The following is a 19,597-nucleotide window of genomic DNA, read 5'->3' as shown; positions in this document are numbered from 1 at the left end:
GTTTATGTTAAGCACCAATACACCAAAGTAAATTCCGTGTATGTAAAAACCTTCTTGGCAATAAACCATATTTTGATTCTGCACAAATGTTTTACTTAATTTTTAACATGTTTCTTGCATGGACACCCTTTACCTGGTCACACCTTTAAATCCGTCCACCCCTCAGCAGTTCTGTTTACAAGAGAGATAGGCGGGAAGTTTTGATGTTACAACATTTGTTTTGGATTGAGGTCAGCTTCAGGTCAGCTGTGTGCTCAAAGCTTTGGGCCAAAGCCCAGACCAGGCTCAATGAATCGGGCTATAGTGTCAGAATTTTCTGGCCCACGTTCTGCTGGGAATGTTTCAGCATAAAGCCGAGTATAGTAGGCAATAATACAGAGATTGAGCCAGGGACGAGAGCGTATGGGTGATGGGATAAGGATTGCGGATTAAATTAAATGTAGAGTCAGGGAATTGGAAAAAAAAGGTCAGACGAAAGGGGAATACAGGAAGAGGAGGAAGCGATAAATGGAAGGAAAACTTCCCCTGGCCTTTGTTCCTGAGGGGGCAGGATGCGTCCGGGGGATATGACACTCAAGGAGGATTGATGGATATTGTTCACAACGATTGCTGCTTTGCAAGGCCACAGCCACGGCTCATCTCGTTTAATCTCTGCTATTGAGATGAGCTGTCATTCACTTCACGGGTTGATAAGGCAATTCCATCTGACCACTGACAGTTCGTTGCTCTACATTAACTTGAGCTGTTTCAAGATAACTCTGCTTTGCATACAGGGCGCCGGGCCTGTACGGCACTTCTTCCTTTCCCCACTTGTTCTCTGGTGTTGCGCTGGGAGCCAAGAAGTTTTCACTCACTTTGAATAATCCTACTTTGAAAACATGAGATGTGGAACAAGAACAGGGAACAGGTAAAGAATTTAAAGTGGTGCTCCATTTACGGAAAGTTTTTTTTACGAACTTTTAAGAACAAAACTACAGATTAGCAACTGGGAAAAATATGCAGGTATTTTCTACAGAGATTTTCAAGGACATTTTTAAAAAATATTCACATACAGTATGTCTTGTAAATTTAAGGATTGGTGACCACTTAGAATAGTTTGACATTTTGGAAAAAAAAAAAGCTCATTGACTTCTTACCAAGAGTCCCATGAGACAATTGACACCACTCTGTGTCTCGAGAGTGGCATCAATGTTTTTATCTAACTCAATACATATCCCAACATCTGTCAGATCCATCTTGTTCCTGTTTAAATGGAAATGTAAGACTATGATCAAATTAAAAACGAATGTGGACCAAATCCAATTTTTTTGCTCTCCCGTGACATGGATCAGATTTTTAGATCCAGTTTTTTCCAATCAGATTTAGGACACTTTCATGTGTGTTCCCTCATCCGATACATGTCAGATCACTGGCCATTTGACCACTGTGAGAACACATATTTATGTTCATGGTTGTTTTCCTCATACATTCATAGTTTGTCCGACTTATGCCGGAATTCCACTGGATGTGTGTCTGTTGCCGAACGACTGCGCTGGTTATCCGCTGCGTGCTCCGCCGTCCGTCAACACCCACCGGCTGCGTACCACAAAACCAGAGGAGTAATAGGAAGACATCTCGATGCACCTCCATGATTAACATCTCCTCGTCCATGGTGTCAGCTGGGTCAAATGACACCTAAAAACCTCTGACCTGTTGACTTCCTATGCCCATTATGACGTTTTCAAGCTGCAGTGCAGGGAAATATGATCCACCATGAACACTGAGTATTTTATTTTGAAAATTAACCAGATGTTTTATTTTGTTTCTGTGCACGACTTCCTGCCCCGCACGATCTGCTCTGTGCTGAATTGCTGCGTTGTGCTCCAGTGTCCGGCAAAAATAGAAGTTCTGCGTATCTGTTGCGGAAACGTATCGGCTCCGCTGCCGTTTCAGAGCGCAGGCGCAACCCACACGCATCTGGTGGAATTTGGGGGTTATACTTGGGTCTGCAGGTGCTGATCACTCACCATACAGTGTTGAAGTCGTCTGTTAAAACTACAGAAAGCTGTTGTAGTTGTACTGCTGCTGCTGTAGGCTGCCCCAGTTGCAAGCCAATAGAACTAACAGACAGGCTTTCTTTGCCTTTATAGATAGGACAGACAGACAGACAGACAGGAAAAGTAGGAGAGAGCGGAGGATGACACTTAGCAAAGGGGCCACAGGTTGAAATCAAACCCGTGTTGCTGCAAAGGACTCGGCCTCTATGGGCCGCACACTCTACCAGGTGAACTAGAGGTCCCTGCCAGATGCTTTCTATCAGGGACTGCATACCAGGTGCTGTAACCATAGACTGTATGGATAATGAATGATATGACAGCTCACCAAAAGCCAAAAAGCATCGTCTGTACAGTGGGAGAAGGTAGAGACACACTGTCCATCTTTATATACAGCCATTGGTCGTGACAGCATTGTCATCAGGGGCCAACGGAGATATTAGAAAGTAGCCTTGGACATTCTTAGGTTTTGCAAGAACTGTTCCTCCACGAAACTCTCCACCTCACAGCCCCTTCACTCCTGACTCTTCTTCTGGTCGCACACAAACCTCTCTCTCCACAGAACTACCAGCAACAGCTGCTGATGGACCTTGTGGATCGAAAGCCTGTTACGCTGAAAACATATGCCCAATTCTCCACAGGACCACTTCTTTAAAAATATGCTGCACAATCTCCCAAACAGAAGCACATGGCTAATTATTATGCAGAATGACCTCATCGGGCATCCCTACTATGACGATCATTTAGGAGATGAAGCTTGCATCGCTATGTCGTTCCTCCTTTGCAAATGTCACGTCTTTTATTGCCATTTCAACGTGCATGTGTGTGATGTTACTAGATGCATGTGAGGCATTTTGGGGCAGAGATGCATATGGGTCATATCAAACATGAATGTGAACAGTCAAGGTAGAAAGATCAAGCCGTGAGATGTAGCCTATGTCGTCGTTGTCAATGAGAGTGAAGCCTTATGGTGAGAGATACCTCCCCCAGTTAGCCAGTTGCTTAACCTGAAGCCTTAATTTTAGAAAGTAGTTGAGGCTACAGTTTGTTCAGAAAGTCTTGCAGCTTGCTAAGGATGACACTGAAAGTGACGTTAGCTTAACACAAACCATCACCTGTACGCTACCACTTGCTGTCATCACTACCACAAAGGGCCCCCTCTCAATTCATCAGAATGGACAATGGGAAAAAACACAAATGATGCTAGGCACTTTTTCAAGTCCAAGTTTTTCCACCCAAGGTGTTAAGGGCGCTCCTGTAAGAACCAATGAATGAGCAGGATTTCTATAATTCAGCACTGGCAAAACAAAATGACATTTCTCAACCGAGTAAACGTTTAAACTTAGAATTGATACACTGCGTTAAAATTCAGCGTGACTCTATATATATACCACGACTTTGTTCCCTAAAGACGGAGGCTTTAAGTGGCTTAGATAAAATAGGTCACATCATCATCCTACTTAATTTTTCTTTTCTTAAAAAAAGATCGAGCTCTAAAATAAGAAATGTCTCGATCCATTTTTACTCGCTCTTCCTCCCAGCTGACCACAGGTTGGTTAATGAGCTCATTTAAGAGGTCATGGGTTTTCTAATTGGAAGTGGCTTGACTCCTGTTGCACTGGGATGACCTCTGTGACCGTCTAAAGTTAGTATCAACTTTCTGACCTCTTTAAAAATACTCGCGCTTCTGCCACCGCTGTCCTTACATATAACACCTAACCCTGAAATAGCTCAAAGAACCTTCTGGACCTGAGTTCTCCCTCAAGGGAAAGAAGTGATTTGCTTGAGGAACATCTGACAAAATTGAGGTGTAAGAGCAGAAATGAGCTGCAGGACAGAACATCCTCAAACCAAAGGCACTCAGAGTGACGCTGGTATTGCAGTTTAGCCACCTCTGGGCAGCATAACACCTGAGACCTTTCCATTCATTGCGTACAACACCTTCACATGACCTCACAAAATCCAGCTGAGCACTGTCTGGCAGGACACTGTGCCCCGCTTCAATCCCATCACTTATCCAAATATTAGCTGAACCGCAGCATCTGATGTTTCAATAGACGCTGTTCACTTCACGCTCATAATTCCTTATTAGCAGGTGGCTCCGTTCCAGTGCCGCTGCCACCCACACAAACAATGACCTGTGCATTACAGCATTACACCAGTGTCTGCAGATGTACACACAGAAGCTAATAAGCCCCGAACCTGCAGCGTCGGGCACGTTTTTCACTGTTCATCCTGCGTATCGGCGAGACCATCAAGCACCCTCCAGATGCCAGTCGCCTAGCACAACATCTGTCCTTGACCTTGGCAATGAAGACTCACCAGTGACGAGACTGTCTGCCTATCACAGCCCTCTGTCTGGGCCCATTATGATAACAAGTTTTACGTGTGCGTGTGTGTGTGTGTGTGTGTGTGTGTGTGTGTGTGTGGTGTCGGTGTGATTGGCTGGTTGGTGAGAAATTCATGTTATCTGTGACCTGCTCTGCATCAGTGCACACTTTGTCTGTGTGTGTGCTTCTGTATAAGCCCATTTGTATCAGTTTGCATCTGCAGGACAAGGTCCAGTGACCCGTGCTGCTATGGTATATCGTGTGTGTGTGTGTGTGTGTGTGTGTGTGTGAGAGTGTGTGTATTATCAACCCAAGATGACTTTGCATGCAGCCTGATAAGCAAATGCAACATCAAGTATACTGCATGCATGCTTGACACTGAGTATTTCTGATTTCCCTTCTTTTCTCAAACCCTCAGCAAAAAAAAAAAATCATCTTCCTCATTCTCTTATCAGAATCTGTTCTTTAATTAATGCCTTTTAACAAGGGCCCTGAACACGGGGTTAATTGTGTTTTCCATGACAAAATCAGCCCAAATGCAAATCATCTCTGAGCGACCTCTGCGCCGCGGCTGAATGGTGTTTTAATTATCCAGACAACCCCTTAAGTGGCGGAGAAACCGTAGTGGCCATATGCTCAGCAGTCACAACTTATCTCACAGTTGCATATCAGCTCACAGGTGGTGGGGGGGCTGCGTAGAAAAGATGACAGCTGATTTAAATGACAGTGAAACAAGGGAAAATGGGTTGTGGGAAGTAGGCAGGCGGGAGAAAGGAAAAATAAAGGTCAAGGTGAAAAACTAAGATCACAGAGAAAGCTGTTTCCCAGGGCGCATCTTTCCATGGATGTTTGCCCACATGAGCGCCCTGCTTCCATCTGACTACTCGCAATTAACTGGTCCTCTCACCTACGATAACAAGCCCACACAAACAGCCGCCCCTCTATCCTTCCCAGTAAAATGACATTTCCCTAACCAGTCCACCCACTGGCAGGCTTCCATCTTACTCACATTCGCTGTTATGTCTCCACACAACAATGAACTGCAGAGGAGAGAAAATAGACAACCAGAGGGCAATTGGCAATGTGGGACACAGGATAGGCTCCCTGACCATACGTGGGAATACACACAAACATGCCGTATCACACACACACATGCGTGCTAACACACAATCATCACCCCCAATGGCTCATAATGTTTTTTTCATTGTGTGTGGTCTGGACAATGCAGCCAAGGTAGTGAAGGATAATGAATCCATTTCTATGGGCAGTTTGACAATACATGTAGCTGTGTGTGTGTGTGTGTGTGTGTGTGTGTTTCTGTTGCTTTGTGCATTTTTAGCCACACTAGCTGTGTGGCCCCAGGAATGGCTATGGCAAAATATCTCTTGGTCGGTCCAACACTGTGGCTCTGCAGACCAGCGTTTGAGATCAACCGTAACCAAATGGTTTTATTGTGCCTAAATGTGACCACACATTAACTGACATAATAATAATAATAAAAATAATAGTTTTATTTGTATAGCACTTATGTAAACAAGGTTACAAAGTGCTTCACAAAGTGCATGAAAGGAAAAGGAAATAAAATTCAAAAGCTTCAAATCAAAAAAGTACAACTTGTGCATTAAAAGGGAAATCTCTCCTATAAAAGTATGTTTTAAGCAATGATTTAAAAACAGGTAATGTGTTAGCCAGCCTCTAGCTTGTAGAGAATTCCAGAGTTTCAGGGCCTCAATGGCAAAAGCCCAGCCACCTTTAGCTACCAAGCTCGATTTAGGGATGACTAGCCAGGGTAGACTTGAGGATCTCAGGTCATGACTGGTAGTCAGAAGCTAAGCTACATAACTATAACCATGTTGAGCTTTAAAAGTTATTAAAAGAATCTCAAAATTAATTCTGGAGTTCACAGGCAACCAGTGGAGGGAGGTGAGAATTGGGGTGTTATGTGACCTACGATTCGACCCAGTTATATTACGAGCTGCAGCATTCTGCACGAGCTGAAGCCGAGCTACTGAATATTTACTGAGGCACGTAAACAATGCATTACAGTGGTCAAGGCAAAGAGAATACAAAAGTATGAATAAGCTTCTCTAGCTCAGGAAAAGACACACTGATTTAATTTTGGTAATATTTCATAGGTGGAAGTAACAGGATTTAATGAGATTAGTGACATGTATCATCTACATAATAACGTATAAATGTAACGTATCTCTGATTTGAAGAAACGTACGATTCCAAAATTCATTCTGGTGATAGGGTTATTGTTTGTATGTTTTTTAGGGGTAGTTTTTTGTGAAATGTCTCCACAACTATTGCAAAGATGAATGCATTTCCATAATTAACCCTTTGACCTCTTCAATAGAAATGGTCAGCCAGTGCCTACATTTGTATTTTTGCTTACTGTGATGTCGTATCTTCAAATGCCTCATATCCCTAGAATCTGCACAACCTAAGCTAAAAAGTTATTTAAGTCAATAAACCATAATAACTGATAAAAGTACGCAAATTGTGCCTTTGGGGGAAAAAAATCCAGTAGGTTTTTCCATCAAATTTTACAAACAAAAAACACAAAACATGTAAACCCAAACAATTTTTAAATGTAGAAACATAAACAACATATTTCTTAACACTCCCAAGTTTCTTAACACAAGCACACACAAGTTATACAAATTATGCACATTATTTAGTTTTGCAATATGGTCATTTTTATGAACAAAGTGCAAAGGCATTTATCACTCATTCCTCTGGCACCACCGTACATTTCTGCATGGCTTTGCACCGAACGTAAAGTAGTACGAGTGTACAGTGTAACGACACTGAAGACAGAAGTCTTAGCCTTCTGCTATCTAGCTATTCTGGTTTTTATTTTAGACAGACATAGATATATATAAATAAGATTATGCAAACAACAATCTCAGGCATTATGGGGAACGTCCAGCACAATTATGATATAATACCATGTTTGCACTGCACGTAAGGTAAGGTGTTAAAGGTGTTAACATGATGACAGGGAAGACAAAAATCTTATCTTTCTGCTGCAAAAAGAATGAATGCTCTAGCTATTATGATTTTATTTTACTTCTGTTTAAACCACAATGATCTTAAAGGGTTAATACAAGCAAAGCAAGTGATACCAGCCTCACCTGTACTTTGTGTTTAGTGCTATTTAGTAAATGTTACTGTGGCTAACACGCTAATGTACGATGATGAACATTGTATACGTCCTACCTGCTAAATATCAACATGCTAGCATTATGAGCATGTTAGCAAGCTGAGGTTAGCATTTAGCTCAAAGCGCCACATTACAGCTTCACAGAGCTGCAGATTCTTGTTTTACATTAGTGCCATTTGAATGAGTCAGAATTTAAACCAGTTGAGATTTCAATATTTAAAATGACCCTCCATTACACCTCATTATATTTCAAATGATTTCACACTTTTAGATTGATTTTTAATTTGCGCTAACATAAGGGCAAATATATGCACACCCTGTTAATGATAACCATTAAGTGTAAGGACTTAGTCACACATTTTAGAACAAGCATTGAAGCAAGCTTTCTTTGGATCATTTACCTCATAATAGACTAAAGCATGGGCCATTATGCTTTAGTGTAGACAAAAGAACAGTTTACCAACCCTCCATGTGTCACGTCAGGGGAGAACACATTACAGGAGTAGTCTACAGTATCAGAAAAATTACTGTTTGAATGTAGTTTAGATGTTTGTGCCTCCTTTTGCAAGAGTGAGTGTCAGCTTTTTCCAGTGGTGGATTTTCTTGTGACAATTTTCACGAGGATGTCCGTTCAGTTCAGCAGATGTGCCGACTGCCCTTCAACCGAGCAAAACATGGATATACAAGAGTGGATATTGTATCGGTGTGAAGGACTGTGCCTGGATCTTTGTACTGTGACAGAGGGAAGTGCACACAGACAGACACAGATACACACCTTTTTTTTTTTCATCTCAACTGACAGGCCACAGAGGTCACCTCAAACCAGCATTTAGCAGCACTTAGAGCTCCCGCAGTTAATCAGTGCACTTAATAGGACCAACTAGACCACATATTGTTAATGCACACGCACATATACACACACACGCTGAGTGAAGTCCCAGTCTGACTGTCACGGTGCTTAAATACCTTTCCCGGTCCACCTGTCCCAATCCCACCGACGCCGGTCTGCAATTTCTCCTACACTGGTTCTCCACGCTTCCCTAAACACAACAGCATCTGCACTGCATAGCTACACACACACACACACACTTTCATTTATTTATTTATTTATTTATTTCTCTTTCTTTCTCCTTCTCACACACTCATCCACCTTCCTGTCCCTCCTCTCCTCTTCCTCTTCCAATCTATACACAGACTTAGAAAACCATTCCCTCTCACACAAACGTCCCATACCCACACTGTGAGGTCTCCTCCCAGAGGAGCATTATATCACACCTGGGTATTTCACACTCCACAGAGCTCCACCCTCGTTAAATTACTGATTTCCCATGAAATCAGGAGAGGATATGCTACCATGCATCACGCTTGACTTTTATATCTAATGGAGAAGTGGTGGTAAAGTTTATGGGGACGTATGATGTGTGAGTGTAAGAGTGGAGAAAGATGGGCAGGAGGAGAGGTCCACAGGGGCATGTGGATGGTGTAAGAATAGCCTATATAGAAAAGGGAAAGAATAGGATTTTTGAACAATAATGGCTGCTTAGTTTTAGGGTCTCCTCTGTATTGAGGCCGATTAAAATACTTTCATGTCTCACCCTGTCTTACCCAAATTATCTCTTAAATGGGTCAAAGCCTATCTGTCTAACTTTCTCTATTTCCTTGCCTATGAAACATACTTGCGGTGTACCTCAAGGATAGATTCTGGGCTCTGTTCTTTTTTCTATTAAAATGCTTTCCTATGGTCGACATATTGTTTTGTATATATGCAGACGATGCACAATTATATCCTCCTGACAACCCTGCTGATTTTTTAAGTTTGGCTGCCCTAAAGGACTGACTTGAAGATGTTGGATGATGGGTAACTTTGTCCATTTTAACAAGGACAAGATTGAGAGAACAGTTTCCTCACACAGTCTGAATCAAATCTATTCCATTATTGGATTATTGCAGTTTTCAGTCAGAAAAAAGGCAATAAATCATCTGCAGTTTGTCCCAAATGCAGCTGCTTGGATTTTAACTAAAACTATACGGAAAAAATACGTTAACCCAATTTTAACAACTCTTCATTAGCTTCCCATTGTTTCCAGTGAACTCTGTCTCCTAGAAATGATTGTATGTCACTAAACTGCATCCTCAAATACATTTTTGTGGCAACATAATCGCTGCCTGGTTTATGTTCAGACACTTTTCTTTCAGGTAACTAAACACTACATTTAGGGTCCATGCAGGCTTCATAAGATAAGAGGTAGCTGAGGATAGGGATATCAGGATCAAGGGTTTTTATTAGCCCCTAAGTTTCTTCCTGATCTGATACTTCTATTCGTCTAGAACATAATGCATCATCAATGACAGCAAAGTGCAAGAGACTCCGCTCTGAGCTGAAATGAAATGTGAGCTCATAACTTTGATAAATAACATAAATAAAAAGTCTCATTCTTCATTTTACTGTTGTTTATGACATGTGGAGGAGAGATGGGGAGTTGGAGAATTGACCACAGCTGCACTCTTTGCATTGCTGTGCAGGAAAGCTACGCGAGCTGTGTGACAGCTGATGTAAAACAAAGGATCAGATCGAGCTCTCGATATATAGCGCAATATAGCTGATCCAAATCAGTTTAAAGAAAATTATTTGGTTGGCCCCAGTAGTGATTTTTGAGATCAGATGAGGACATCACTAATTGCGGGACCTTGAAACAAAAACCCCGGGTTCATGAGTGGATGCTGTATTGCGAGATTGCCAAATTTGGTGAAAACAACTGAAATAAGCTCTCAGGGAACTTTTTGCTAATACATTCAGTATCAAAGTACGTTAATTAGCAACATTTCCTCATTATCTTAATAGAAAACGTAATTTGCTCAGCATTACGTTTCCCTTAAAACATATTTGTGGTTTCAATTTTAGTATATATAAACTTAATTTCTAGGAGACAGGGCTGTTCTCCAGGACCATTAAAATGACATTACTCACGTACAAGGCTCCAAGCTATATCTCTGAACTATCATACCCATTCATATAGGATGACCATGCATTTTCTGTCATGGCCACTAAACTGTGGAATGAATTACCGTTCACAATCTGCACTTCTGTTAGCTCACTTTTTTAAAATTAGTATGATTACACACCCCCGGGGCCATATTACACTTCTTTTTTAATTTATTATTTTATCAAATTTATCCAGTTTTAATTTCAAGCTGTGCCAACAGCATGACTCCAGGCATGGACATGTCACTCAGTCCATTGTTTTGGTCCAGACTAAAATATCTAATCAAGTATTAGATGAATTGCCTTGACATTTTGTACAACCATTCATAATCTCCAGATTCCTTCTGATTTTGGTTATACCCTGGCATCTCCAGCACCACAACAAGGTTGACATTTATAGCTCAAAGAAAAATATCTTGACAAGTACTGGACGGACTGCCGTGAACTTTGCTACAAATATACAAGATTACCAGAGGATAAATTGTAATGACTTTTCCTCCAGCGCCACAGCACGTCAAAGTTTTTCTTTATAACATCAACTGCTATCAACATCCAGACGTCTAAACTTCTCATCAAATATTGACCTTATTGTTCTTATCTTTGTCTCTACACTGTGACCTGAGAGGGTATCTGAAGTTACCCAACTCTCCTCCACCCTTTCTTACCTCCGTCTTTCTCCCTCCTTCATCACCTCCCTGCCCTTCAAGTCTAACGCACCAACAGCTCTCCATCCCCTCCCCTCCCCAAACAAATGTCACTTTCTAATTGGCCTGCCTTGGCGAGGCAGGAGAGCATCGCTGTTTGGACAGCTGTTAATCTAAGAGGGCTGGCGGTGGCAGAGGGATTGTGCCAGTGACGGTGGCGGGGAGAGGGATGACAATCTGGAGCAGCACTGAGAATGACGCAATGAGGCAGAAAGACTTAAAAGAAGAAAAAAAGAAGTTTGAGTCTGGCGCAAAATCACCGCTCGCGCCAATCTGTCCACACATCTGTCATTGTGACACTCTGTTGTGCTGATGAAAGAAAATAATAAATGGGAACCACAAATTAAAATGCAGTGTCACTATACATCTCTCACCCTCTGCACGTTCCTGTACAGTAGACTGTGTAGGTAATATTAATGTACAAGCGCATACCCTGCAGTTTCATTCAAGCATCTGCTCCGAAGCCTCAGCATCACCCTCACAGGAATGTAATGGGTTTTCACCCCTCCTCATTCTCTTTCTTTCACACACATACACACACAATGAAGCACACACAGGCACACAGCGCTCGGGGAACCAATCACCATCGCCTGTTTTCAGGTCCTGTTTGTGAATGGGATTTTTTACGGGAGAGGAGGAGGCAGGCACCGCTGCATTTGTAGGCATGCAACTGCCACACCGGGGGAAACATCAGCATCCCGTTTCTGAATTATTTCTCTCCCTCTGTGTTGGCTGCTCTCTAATCCATTTTTTATGTCTTTGGTTTGTTTTTTCTCACGCCCTCATTTCCATTTTTGGTTTTCTTTGCATCTTCTTGAACTCTGTCTGACTCTTTTTTGATGCAGAAGTCGATTGTGACTGCTGCATCAAAATAGCATTTCTTTTTCCATGCTTTTCTTCCACTTTTCCCCTCACACACCATCACCGCCATCATCATCATCATTGCCTCTTTTACATCTTTCTCACTCTCCTGTCATGTCACTCTCCCATATACTGCAGAACAGCTGGCTTTCTCCACTACCCTTATTCTCTTCTTTTCATCGGCCATCCCATCTGCCTCCTAAAGCAGCAGCTGATGCATGTAAGGTTCATGACCACCAACACACACTGACACACACACACATATAGACACTTACCTCCAGTGACAGGGTCTTCGTCCCGAGTGCTTCTGAATCCTCAGTAGTTGGAGGAAGAGCGGCGAGCCTGCGAGCTTCTTGCGGCTGGAGAGAAGTGGAGGACAGAAAGAGAGAAAGAGACAGAAAGAGGGAGAGAAAGAGAGATAAAAGACAAGAGACAGCAGAGAGAGTGAGAGGTATGAAGAGAGAGAGAGAAAGTGGACTAGAGCAGGCGGGCTGTGTGATCCAAGAGGAGGAAGAGGAGGAGGAGGGTGCTCCGGCTGGCTGGAGGTGAGATGAAGGGGAGAAAGGGAGAGGGAGGGAGAGATAAAGGAAGAGGGAGGGAGAGAGTGAGGGTGCGCTGGATTGGGATAGGAGGGGATTGTGTGATGTTTGAGAGGAGGAGGAGGGATTGCAGGGAGCGGAGGGTGAGGAAAGTTGGAGCGAGGAGGGAGGAAGGAAGGGTAAGGATGCAGAGACCGAAGAAAGGGAGGGAAAGGTGGTTAGAGGGGACAGAGAAGGCAGAGAGCATAGAAACAGGTATGCTGTAATCCAGAGGGCTTCGATTTATTGGCAATAAGTGAAACCATCACACCTCACAACTCTCTCTTTACTCCATTACAACTGTAACCTTTCACAGCCGCCAAAATCACACAAGCACCACTCATGTCAGGCCGTCACATGCCGCCCGTCTCATGGACACAGTCAGTTTGAGAGTGGAGAAAATGCCCTTCCATCCATTAAATCACACTGTAATCCAATCCTGTGTTGGTGTGTTGCAGTACGGATACCACAATTAACTTTGGAGCAATAACTTACAGGAGCCGGCGGACAAAGGGGCCGGGTGAGAATAACAGCAGAGCGGGAGACGCAAGAGAAGGTGAAGGAAGAGGAGCTGGCTGAGTTCTGTGAGAGCTGGAGACCAAAATGGAATCGGGGGAACGTGGTACGCTAAGGAAGGGATGCAGTGATAATGACAGAGGGCATTAGACAGGACATGTGGAGAGTGGAGGGAGAGGAGCAGATTGGCCTCTGGCTAAATGCACTCAGGGATGAAAGAACGTTGAAGAAGAGAGGAGGAAGGGAGAGGGAAAAGGAGGCTGAATGGAGGATGGTGATATTGTGAAAATCCACTGATCTGTCATGTGTCTTTCAGAGAGTTTAAGGAGGGTGACGTGCACGGTAATGTACAGTATGTAACCTAGAAACACATTAGAGTCATGAAACAACAGGCCCCCAGGCACACACAAGTAAAAGCCCCCATCCCTCCTATATAAGAGCTGGGAACCAAGGCTGCAGGTTTGTCATCAGTTTGCACCTTGTTTTACTCATTTTCCATCTGTATGGGACTGTTGTTTGTCTCTTTATGATGGTTTTGTGTCTGTTCGGTATTTTGTGTTCGTAGTTTTTTGTTTTTGTGCTTGTTTTTGTCTCTTTGTAGTCCTTGTGTGTCTCTTTGTAGTCATTTTGCAGCTTTTTTCAGTCGTTTTGCATCTGTTTGTGATTGTTTTTTGTCTCTTTGGTGTTTTGTGTTGCCTAGTCTCTTTTTTGTTGTCATTTTTTTGTCTTTTGTGGTTGTTTTTTTGTCTCTTTATGCTCGTTTTGCATGTGTTTGGTATTTTGTGTTTGTAGTCTTTGTTTTTGTGCTGTTTATTGTCTCTGTAAACGTCTCTTTGTAGTCGTTTTGCATCTGTTTGTGATTGTTTTTTGTCTCTTTATGGTTGTTTTGCATCTCTGGTGTTTTGTGTTACCTAGTCTCTGTTTTTGTCGTCATTTTTTTTTTACTTTTTGTGGTTGTTTGGTATTTTGTGTTTGTAATCTTTTGTTTTCATGCTCCTTTTTTGTCTATTTATAGTCGTGTCTCTTTTCGGTCATTTTGCAGTATTTGTTTGTGGTTGTTTTTTGTCTCTTTATGCTCATTTTGCATCTCTTTGTAGTTGTTTTACATCTGTTTGGTATTTTCTGTTTGTGGTCTTGTTTTTGTCGTTTTTGCAGCTTTTTTTATTATTTTGCATTTGTTTTTGATTGTTTTTTTCTTTTTTGTCCTTCTATGGCTGTTTTGCATCTCTTTGAAGTCGTTTTGTGTCTCTTTGTGGTCATTTTGCAGCTGTTTTTGATAGCTTTTTGACTTTTTATGACCACTTTGCATCTGTTTGGAATTTTGTGTTTCTAGTCTTTTGTGTTCATTTTTTGTCTCTTTGTAGTCCTTGTGTGTCTCTTTGTAGTCGTTTTGCAGCTTTTTTCAGTCGTTTTGCATCTGTTTGTGATTGTTTTTGTCTCTTTCTTGTTGTTTTACATCTCTCTGGTGTTTTGTGTTGCCTAGTCTCTTTTTTTGTTGTCATTTTTTTGTCTTTTTGTGGTTGTTTGTTTTCATGCTCCTTTTTTGTCTCTTTATAGTCATTATGTGTCTCTTTTTGGTCATTTTGCAGTATTTGTAGTCATCTGTTTGTGGTTGTTTTTTTGTCTCTTTATGCTCGTTTTGCATGTGTTTGGTATTTTGTGTTTGTAGTCTTAGTTTTTGTGCTGTTTATTGTCTCTGTAAACGTCTCTTTGTAGTCGTTTTGCATCTGTTTGTGATTGTTTTTTGTCTCTTTATGGTTGTTTTGCATCTCTGGTGTTTTGTGTTACCTAGTCTCTGTTTTTGTCGTCATTTTTTTTTTACTTTTTGTGGTTGTTTGGTATTTTGTGTTTGTAATCTTTTGTTTTCATGCTCCTTTTTTGTCTATTTATAGTCGTGTCTCTTTTCGGTCATTTTGCAGTATTTGTTTGTGGTTGTTTTTTGTCTCTTTATGCTCATTTTGCATCTCTTTGTAGTTGTTTTACATCTGTTTGGTATTTTCTGTTTGTGGTCTTGTTTTTGTCGTTTTTGCAGCTTTTTTTATTATTTTGCATTTGTTTTTGATTGTTTTTTTCTTTTTTGTCCTTCTATGGCTGTTTTGCATCTCTTTGAAGTCGTTTTGTGTCTCTTTGTAGTCATTTTGCAGCTGTTTTTGATAGCTTTTTGACTTTTTATGACCACTTTGCATCTGTTTGGAATTTTGTGTTCATTTTTGTCTCTTTGTAGTCCTTGTGTGTCTCTTTGTAGTCCTTGTGTGTCTCTTTGTAGTCGTTTTGCAGCTTTTTTCAGTCGTTTTGCATCTGTTTGTGATTGTTTTTTGTCTCTTTGTGGTTGTTTGTTTTCATGCTCCTTTTTTGTCTCTTTATAGTCATTATGTGTCTCTTTCTGGTCATTTTGCAGTATTTGTAGTCATCTGTTTGTGGTTGTTTTTTTGTCTCTTTATGCTCGTTTTGCATGTGTTTGGTATTTTGTGTTTGTAGTCTTTGTTTTTGTGCTGTTTATTGTCTCTGTAAACGTCTCTTTGTAGTCGTTTTGCATCTGTTTGTGATTGTTTTTTGTCTCTTTATGGTTGTTTTGCATCTCTGGTGTTTTGTGTTACCTAGTCTCTGTGTTTTTGTTGTCATTTTTTTTTACTTTTTGTGGTTGTTTGGTATTTTGTGTTTGTAATCTTTTGTTTTCATGCTCCTTTTTTGTCTATTTATAGTCGTGTCTCTTTTCGGTCATTTTACAGTATTTGTTTGTGGTTGTTTTTTGTCTCTTTATGCTCATTTTGCATCTCTTTGTAGTTGTTTTACATCTGTTTGGTATTTTCTGTTTGTGGTCTTGTTTTTGTAGCTTTTTTTAGTCATTTTGCATTTGTTCTTTTCTTTTTTGTCCTTTTATGGCTGTTTTGCATCTCTTTGTAGTCATTTTGCAGCTGTTTTTGATAGCTTTTTGACTTTTTATGACCGCTTTGCATTTGTTTGGAATTTTGTGTTTCTGGTCTTTTGTTTTTGTGTTCATTTTCTGTCTTCTTGTAGTCTTTTTGTGTCTCTTTGTGATCAGTTTGTAGCTTTATTGGTCATTTTGCATCCATTTGTGTCTTTTTATGGCAGTTTTGTGTGTCTGAGGATGTTTTGCTTCTGTTTCTTATTTTGTGTTTGTAGTCTTTCATTTCTGTGTTCATTTTTTGTCTCTGTCATCATTATGTGTCTCTTTGTAGTTATCTTACAGCTTTCTTAGTCATTTTGCATCTTGCAACTGTGATTGCTTTTCGTCTTTTGCATCCCTCTGTGGACGGTTTGCATCCGTTTTGTATTTAATGTTTGTATGTTCTTTTGTTTCTGTGCCGGTTTTTGTCTCTTTGTGGTCATTTTGCAGTTGTTTTTTTTGTCATTCTGCATCTGTTTTTAATTATTGTGGTTGTATTTGTTTTTCTTTGGGGTTTTTTGTCCTTTCAGGCCCGTTCTGCATCTCTTTAATCATTTTGCATCTGTTTGGTGTTTTGTGTTTGTAGTCTTTTGTTTTCAGGTCTGTTTTTTGTGTATTTTGCAGCTTACTTAAGTCGTTATGCATCTGTTTTTGATTGGGGTTTTTGTCACTCTATGGCCGTTTTCCATCTTTTTTTAGTATTTTTTTGCATTTTTCTGGTATTTTGTGTTTGTAGTCTTGATGTTTTTGTGGTTGTTTTCTTTATAGTAGTTTTGCATCTCTTTGTAGTCATTTTGGGGGTTTTTTGTGGTCATTTTGCTGTAGTTTATTTGATTTTGATCATTTTCTGTCTCTTTGTAGTCATTGATATTCATGGACAGGATCTGAAGGCACAGCTGGGGGTTGAAGAGGTCCGGTTTGGTGAACTCAGAATTGCATCCTTGTTTTTTGCAGATGATGTGGTTTTGTTGGCCTCATCACACCGTGACCTCCAGCACGCACTGGGACGGTTTGCAGCCGAGTGTGAAGTGGTCAGGATGAGAGTCAGCACCTACCAGTCTGAGGGCATGGTGCTCTGCCGGAAGAAGGTGGATTGTCCCCTCTGGATTGGGAGAGAGTTACTGCCCCAAGTGAAGGAGTTCAAGTATCTTCGGGTCTTGTTCACGAGTGAGGGTAGAAGTGAGTGGTCTTTTCATTTTTTTGCAGTCACGTTACGTCTTTTCTTGCACCTCTTTGTGGTCGTTTTTGTCTCTTTTTAGTCATTTTGTGTCTCTTCTCTGTATCTTTGAAATCATGTTGTGGGTCTTTGCACCTGTTTTGTTCTTATAGTCATTTCTTTGTGGTCATTTTCCATCTTTGTTGTCATTTGCTTCTTTCTGTGGTTGTTTTGCTTCTGTTTTTAGTCGCTCTACGTCTCTCACACTTCATTGACTTTTCAACAACCAATGTTAACAGTCACTTCAAAGAGAGGCTCTGTCTGCCTAAGCCGGATAGGCCCGTTCGGTAATCCATCCATGATTACAGAGTGGTGAGAGAAATCCTGCGAGGTGTTGAATTATGTGCAATTATAAGCTTGTGTGTTTTCTTTTTGCATATTTGTGTGTCCATGTCTGTGACTGTTTTACCTTTGCAGGCGTATGTATCCTTGAATGCACTGAAAAATGCAGCATTGGGAAAAAAGAACACCTTAGGGACATGGTTTTGGAATAAAGGTACTGATTTACGGGTCAAGTCTCATTCATCACAGTAAGCACCTGAGGGGCATTAAAGGACCTGTGATAATACAGATGTGATGCATTTGAAATCTCTATTTGTATTCCGTGTCAGAGGTCCAGGTCAGCTACGGCGCTCTGGAGCTGACGAGGCGAAGATTCATTTTCTCAAGGTGAGGACTCATTTGCTCAAGGACACTTCAGCAGGGTGGATGCTGGCCAACAAAGAGCTTAATCCTGGGACTTCTTGTCTCTTTTTCAAAAATAGCTTTACTCAGCTGTTTAAACACACCACTGACAGGAGCAGTCCACTTCCATAAAAGCCAGCTAAAATCAAGCTTTAATAAAAAAAACTAGAATGGCCCGAGGCTTGCCTGTAATGTGTTGTTTTCCCACACACTAATGTGCTGCACCGTGATTCTCGGGCAAATCACCCTCCAGAAAGTCTGTGCGTGGATTTATGCTGCGAGCAAAGTCCAATTTTGTGTTTGTAAAATAGATGGACAGCGAGAGATACAGGCGCAGTTCCAGCTTTGAGGGATTTCGCCTCACAAGTTGCAACATTTCTGTCGACCCCAGAGCTGCAGATCAGACTGTGGCAGTCAGTCCTACACGAGCACCACTGGCAGTAAAAGAGGAAGTGAAAGCTCACGCTCTGAAGTAAAGCACAATTTACTTATTCAGATATAAATCATGGTTTGATTCTTGACTTTTCTCAGTGCCATTTTAAATGTTCTGTAGACGTCATTTAGAGCATTACTATAGCAGCAAACAGCTATTTGCTACGTAAAGGTGTAGTGGACATCCTGAGCAGGTAATGAAGTCACACTCCCTCTGTGTGTATTGTAATCCCAACTTCTCTGTGTGTGTTGTGGTAGACGATCGGACTTCAAGTGCATGACTCCCTTTGTGTGTATCTCATTGGCTAGCTAATTGCTGCCTCTCTGCATTGCGCTCATATGACAGTTAACGTTGACAACGGGACAGCAGTTTCCCTGAAGCATTGTGCCCACCCTGTGGTTCCCCCTGGTTGACAATGACAGCTCTGTTAGCACTGCTCACGCTGTTAGCACTGTTAGCTGCTAGCCACCAGCTCAGAACTGTGCAGACTACCTGAATCAGAGTCTGAATCATGCATACAAAGGATGTCAATGGTTAACCGCTGAGAAAATTTTTGACCAGTTACTACTAAGGTTGGGAACGATTAACCGATACGACCGGATATCCGGTTTGACAAGCGAGAGATACGGCTACGTCGGTAGCAGCCTCCTCAATCGATACGAATCAGCCATGAGTCCTTAGATGAATCGATTGTAGAGTCATGGATCGGGTATCGCGAGACTAGCAATCGGTTGACTGACAGTTTGCATCTCGAAAACAACGCGAGAGCCGGCGGCATGCTCGTAGCAGGCATTACTGACAACGATAATGGATATAAACATCAGCGCCAGCTTGACCGGTGCAGATGAGGAACAGAAGCTAATGCTGGTTGGATAAACCAGGAAGCAGCCAAGCCACAGCAGAAACTAAAGGCGAATCCTGCCGGTTGTGGTTGAAGGGGGGGTCACAGACACAGACAGAAATACGTATTCCTGTCAAATACGGAGACCATAGTGCTCCGCGGCGGCGACCGAGAAGCCCGGCTCCAGGTCCAAGAAGTCTTCGTCCCGAGAAGCCCGGCTCCAGGTCCAAGAAGTCTTCGTCGGTGTCATGACTGCCTAGAAATACCAGGCGAGCCCTGGCAGCACACAGGTATGTGACGTGTCAGAGGAGAAACTAGCAGTTCACATTTCCACAAACCTC

At 41.7% G+C, this 19,597-nt stretch overlaps 1 protein-coding gene across 1 annotated transcript in view; it reads right to left on the bottom strand.

The window, feature by feature from the left end:
* The window catches only part of pvalb6 (parvalbumin 6), an 87,027-nt gene extending 74,401 nt beyond the window's left edge, over window positions 1-12,626 (bottom strand). Inside the window, exon 1 of the mRNA XM_050069269.1 lies at window positions 12,356-12,626. The gene's annotated coding sequence lies outside the window, so the exon portion shown is untranslated. The remainder of the gene's footprint in view (window positions 1-12,355) is intronic.
* Between the last annotated feature and the right edge of the window lie 6,971 nt (window positions 12,627-19,597).

The sequence above is a fragment of the Epinephelus moara genome, chromosome 18 (assembly GCF_006386435.1).
Source record: "Epinephelus moara isolate mb chromosome 18, YSFRI_EMoa_1.0, whole genome shotgun sequence".
NCBI classification, from domain to species: Eukaryota; Metazoa; Chordata; class Actinopteri; order Perciformes; family Serranidae; genus Epinephelus; species Epinephelus moara.
Note: the sequence above shows the minus strand (reverse complement) of the source record. Positions and strands in the feature narration are given on the sequence as shown.